Source organism: Acinonyx jubatus, chromosome X (genome assembly GCF_027475565.1).
Source record: "Acinonyx jubatus isolate Ajub_Pintada_27869175 chromosome X, VMU_Ajub_asm_v1.0, whole genome shotgun sequence".
Lineage (NCBI taxonomy): Eukaryota > Metazoa > Chordata > Mammalia > Carnivora > Felidae > Acinonyx > Acinonyx jubatus.
This window is the reverse complement of record NC_069389.1, coordinates 100790146-100795700: the sequence shown is the minus strand read 5'-3', so window position 1 is coordinate 100795700 and position 5555 is coordinate 100790146. Positions and strand designations below refer to the sequence as shown.

The 5555-nt window shown below is 41.5% G+C and overlaps 1 pseudogene; it reads right to left on the bottom strand.

Annotated features, from left to right (window-relative positions):
* Positions 1-3449: 3449 nt before the first annotated feature.
* On the bottom strand, positions 3450-4052 carry LOC106984853 (transcription factor BTF3-like; annotated as a pseudogene).
* Between the last annotated feature and the right edge of the window lie 1503 nt (positions 4053-5555).

Genomic DNA, 5555 nt, shown 5'->3' with positions numbered 1-5555 from the left:
ACGTCGCTCCTCAACAGGGAAATACAAATCAAAATCACACTCAGATATCACCTCATGCCAGTCAGAGTGGCCAAAATGAACAAATCAGGAGACTATAGATACTGGAGAAGATGTGGAGAAACAGGAACCCTCTTGCACTGTTGGTGGGAATGCCAACTGGTGCAGCCACTCTGGAAAACAGTGTGGAGGTTCTTCAAAAAGTTAAAAATAGACCTACCCTATGACCCAGCAGTAGCACTGCTAGGAATTTACCCAAGGGATACAGGAGTACTGATGCATAGGGGCACTTGTACCCCAATGTTTATAGCAGCACTCTCAACAATAGCCAAATTATGGAAAGAGCCTAAATGTCCATCAACTGATGAATGGATAAAGAAATTGTGGTTTATATACACAATGGAGTACTATGTGGCAATGAGAAAGAATGAAATATGGCCCTTTGTAGCAACGTGGATGGAACTGGAGAGTGTTATGCTAAGTGAAATAAGCCATACAGAGAAAGTCAGATACCATATGTTTTCACTCTTATATGGATCCTGAGAAACTAAACAGGAACCTATGGGGGAGGGGAAGGAAAAAAAAAAGAGAGGTTAGAGTGGGAGAGAGCCAAAGCATAAGAGACTCTTAAAAAATGAGAACAAACTGAGGGTTGATGGGGGGTGGGAGGGAGGGGAGGGTGGGTGATGGGTATTGAAGAGGGCATCTTTTGGGACGAGCACTGGGTGTTGTATGGAAACCAATTTGACAATAAATTTAAAAAAATAAACATAACATTTTTTTCATAGTATAAAAAATGATGTTTCAAGGAATAAGATACAACTAAAACCTAAGACATTTAGGGAGAAATAGAACAAAAATTAAGGAAAACATTGAAAACAATTTTAAAGTATTTTTTAAAAACCTAAAGAAATAAAGTAATACCACCTTTATGGAAAAAAGAAAAACATTTGTGTGAGCATATACAATAGCCCCCTGCAGAAAAAGGTTGAAAAGAAAAGCAGTAAGAAGGAGATGATTATGGTGGAAGTTAAGAGGGAAATCATTGACAAATATGAACGAGGTATACGAGTGGCCGAAATTACAAGATTTTGTAAGAAGTCTATGTTGACCATTTGCACACTATTAAAGAAGAAAGAAGAAATAAGGGTGCTAGATGCAGCAAAAGGAGTCACAAGAATATCAAAGCAACCACCATGTCTTCTGGATGATGTAGAAAAGTTGCTTTTGGTTTGGATAAATGAGAAGCAACTAGCAGGTGATACTGTGACCGAGAACTTTATCTGCAAGAAGGCAAATGCCTTGTACACCAACTTTGTAAGTAAACTGCCAAGTATGTCAACAGAAAATGAAGAAGTCTTCAAGGCAAGAAGGGGATGGCTTGATAACTTTAAGAGGAAAGGTGGCATCCATAGTGTTGTGAGACACGGACAAGCTGCGAGTTCGCATGCTAAGACAGCTGAGGCATTCGCTGAGTTCCAGAATATCATCATTTCTGAGTTTTACCTGCCAGAGCAAGTCTTTAACTGTGATGAGATGGGGCTTTTTTGGAAAAAAGATGCCTAAGAGGACATACATTACAGAAGAGAATGCAATGCCCACGAAATGTCACAAGCCCACGAAAGACCGTCTCACCCTCTTGTGCTAATGCAGGCAGGGATTTCAAAGGCAAGTCCCTGCTCCCGTATCATTCCAAGAATTCATGAGCCTTCAAGAAATGCAAGGTGCAGAAGAGTCAGTTAAATGTTATGTGGAGGTCCAACAGCAAGCTTGGGTCACTCATATCTTATTCATTGAGTGGATTAATGAGGTCTTCAGTCCTGCAGTGAAGAAATACCTTTTAAGAAAGAATCTGCCCCTCAAAGCCTTGCTGGTTATGGATACTGCTCCTGCTCATACTCCAGGCTTTGAGGATGACTTACTGGAGGAATCTGAGTTCATTAAGGTCAGGTTCCTTCCTCCCAACACCACTCCAGTCCTCCAATCCATGGATCAGCCGGTCATTTTGAATTTTAAAAAGCTTTACACCAGAGCACTATTTCAGCAATGCTTCAAGGTGACTGAAGGAACAAATCTTACCCTCCAAGAGTTTTGGAAAAATCATTTACACATCGTGAACTTCCTCAAGATCATCGATAAAGCCTGGGATGGGATCACCAAGAGAACCGTCATCTGCTTGGAGAAAACTGAGGCCTGATTGCGTTCTCGGACATGACTTAGAGGGGCCTGCTCAATAACAGGAGCTGCCAGTTGTCAGTGAAATCATAACCTTGGGGAAGACCATGGGACTGGAGGTGAAAGAGGACAAGATTCAAGAGCTGGTGGAGGAACATGGCCAGGAGCTGACCACTGACAAACTTATGGATCTGCATCGCGAGCAACAGCAAGAGGCTATGGAGGAGATCTTGTGTGCAGAGGAGGAGGAGGAAAGGTGGAGGAATCCCTCACTCCAAATGAGATTAGGGAGATGTGTAAAATGTGGGAAACAGTACAAAATTTGTAGAAAAGCACCACCCAAATAAGGCTGTAGCACTGCGAGCGATGAATCTGTTTAATGACAATGCAATGTCACACTTCTGCAAAATCCTCAAAAGGAAGCAAAAGCATGTGTCATTGGATAGGTTCCTTTTTAAAGTGGCATGAAAAGAAAAAGATTCCATTGAGCCAATAGATAGCAGTGATCCGTTAGTGATAGTAAAAGTCGTCCTACACAATAACCCCCTTCTCTTGTCTCCCTCACACCAGCCACGAAGGTTTTCAAAGGTAAATGCAAGTTATTTATCTTTTTTTTATATTTTACATTTTCTTTATTATTTTGTATTATATTACAGTATTGTAATCATTTTATATGAATATTTTTGGGTTGTGGAGCAAATCATCTGAGTTTCTATTATTTCTTATGGGAAAATTCACTTAGATATACAAGTCCTTTGGATTACAAGCATATTTCCTGAATGAATTATACTTTGCAAACAAGGTTTTACTGTATTTTCTGTGATCTGTATAACAGAAGATACCACACTTGAAGGCAGAACAAGAAAGTAGAAAACAAAATTACAGTGGAAGATAAAACAGACTCTCCTCAATCTAGTAGGATATGGAAAGGGAGAGGCAATGTTTAAAATGATTTCAGGGGCGCCTGGGTGGCTCAGTCAGTTGAGCATCTGACTTCAGTTCAGGTCATGATCTCGTGGTTGACAAGTTTGACCTTGCGTAGGGCTCTGTGCGGGCAGCTCAGAGCCTGGAGCCTGCTTCAGACTCTGTGTCTCCCTCTCTCTCTGCCCCTCCTCTACTCATGCTCTGTCTCAAAAATAAATATAAACATTAAATTTTTTTTTACTAGGCAAAGAACTTTATTAATCTTGTTTCAAACTTTATTCCCAGGCTTCTTCAGCTTAATTAGCTGCAAAGAATGAATTGTATATAAGCAAAACTGAAAAGAGCTGCAGTGTCCAAGGGGCTTGGGCTTAAAATATTAGAGATCTAGATTTTATCAGATTCATGAACAAAATTTTTAAAAAGCAGTCATAATATAAAATAGCAGCTCCCAGTAACTTCTTCAAGTTTTATCATCTTGAGAAGTTGACTCAATTCAGTTTGCTTCATTCTTGGAAGCTTCACCAAAATTCTCAAGATCTGGAACTTCATCATCACCATCCTCTCTGTTAGAAAGTGGTGCCTTTCCATCCACAGATTGGGCAGAGCTTCAGCCAGCTTTCTTAAACTTTTCAGACTGTCTGCACCAAGTTGGTTTAAGATACTGGGTAGCATTTCTGTCAGCTGCTTTGTCTCAGCATGGCCTGTAATGGTGAAAGTGTTCGCTGCCAGGGACGCCTAAACTTTAGGGTTGTTAAAGTGGACCACTGTTCCTTGGTTTGTGCACATATTCACTTCTTCAATACCAGAGATATTGTTTACCCCTAACTTCTTTAAGGAGAACTGAAGTTTTTTATCATCTGCTGTAGCTGTTCTATGAACCACCTTCTTTCAGCAAGCAGTTCCTTTCCCACCAATGTGTACTTGTGCTTGCAGTTGGCGAGTTTCTCTTGGTTCATGATAGTTTCTTTCATCTTGTTGGAGCAGAAATGGGACCGCGTGAGAGACTAGGGTTGGTGCTCAGGGGGTCTCGGGTGGACCAGCTGAGATTCAACATTAAAAAAAATTTTTAATGATTTCAGTAGTCACTTTTTCTTTAACCTTGTTAATAATTATCAGGAACATGTGATTGACATTTTAAAATATTTGAAGAACTAGCCTTTTTCCACTTAAATTTATTTTTGTTGTTCAGAAATTTCCAGGTTCCCTGAATTTTTATTCAGAATTTTGAATATATATTATGTAATAATATGTTATATTAATAATATATGAGATCATTGTTACCAAAACCCCAGTTCAGTTGCCCATCACTCCAAAGACCAATACTCAAGAGATAAGTTTTGGTTGGAAAGGAATATGAGTTTTATTCAGGAGGTTGGCCACCTGGGGAGAAGGTGACTCTTGTCCAAAGGCCAACTCCAAGGTTTCTGCCTGGCCCATGGGTTTTTCTTTTTAAATGTTTATTTATTTATTTATTTTTAAGAGAAAGAGATAGCGAGCAGGTGGGGAATGGGAGGGAAGAGGGAGAGAGAGAATCCAAGCAGGCTCCATGCTGTCCGCACAGAGCCCGATGCAGGGCTGGAATCCAGGATCCTTGAGGTTTTGACCTGAGCTGAAACCGAGTCAGACACTTAACTGACTGAGCCACCCAGGCACCACTGGCCCAAGGGTTTTTAAAGGCATTTAGGGTAGTTAATCAATAAAGGGAGTACGGGAATACCTAACATTTCTTGATTATGTGCAGACTCAATGGTGCCAGCTACAGATATTATCTCAGTGCTTGGAGCAAGGTGATCTGGTTCCTTAGTGCCTGAGGGTTGTACAGAGGTGCTCTGTTCTTTCTAGGAAAGAATGCAGGATCTATAAGTATAAAAAGAAAGGTTAATCAACCATGTGGGCTAAAGGTGCTTGCTAAAGCTTAAAAGACTACTAAGTTGGCTAGAGGGTCCTAGGAGGTTTCATCATTATATACCATTAAATATAATTTTAAATCTATCTATCTATCAACAAAGTGGTTCCTCCACAGCTCCTTAGGCAGGAGCAGGATCAACACCTGTTTCAGGGTTCCAAGCAGTCTGCATAAGGCACCCGTTGATAACAGATTCAAGATCCAGGCAGTCACTCAGAGACTGGGCACTGCGCAGAGGCCTCAGATCCAGCAAGTGTCCGCACTGCAGGCTTCATCCAGAAGCAGTCAACCACTGTGTCATTCCCGCCAGGGTTCCCAACCAGGTCTGAGCTCTGGGGAGGTTTGCTCAGAAAGCAATGGACCAGGCTTGGTGCCCAGGGCCTTTGTTGAGGCCTCTGCTCACAGTCTGAATGAAAGCTCCCGCCCTTTGAGACCACCTGGAACAAATGTGGGGCTACCTGGAGCTAAGTCACCAGGAAAACCTGGGTCCTGGAGAAGGGCCTCTGACTCCTCTCCCATGGCTCCACTGGTCCTCCAGTGATTTGGGATATTT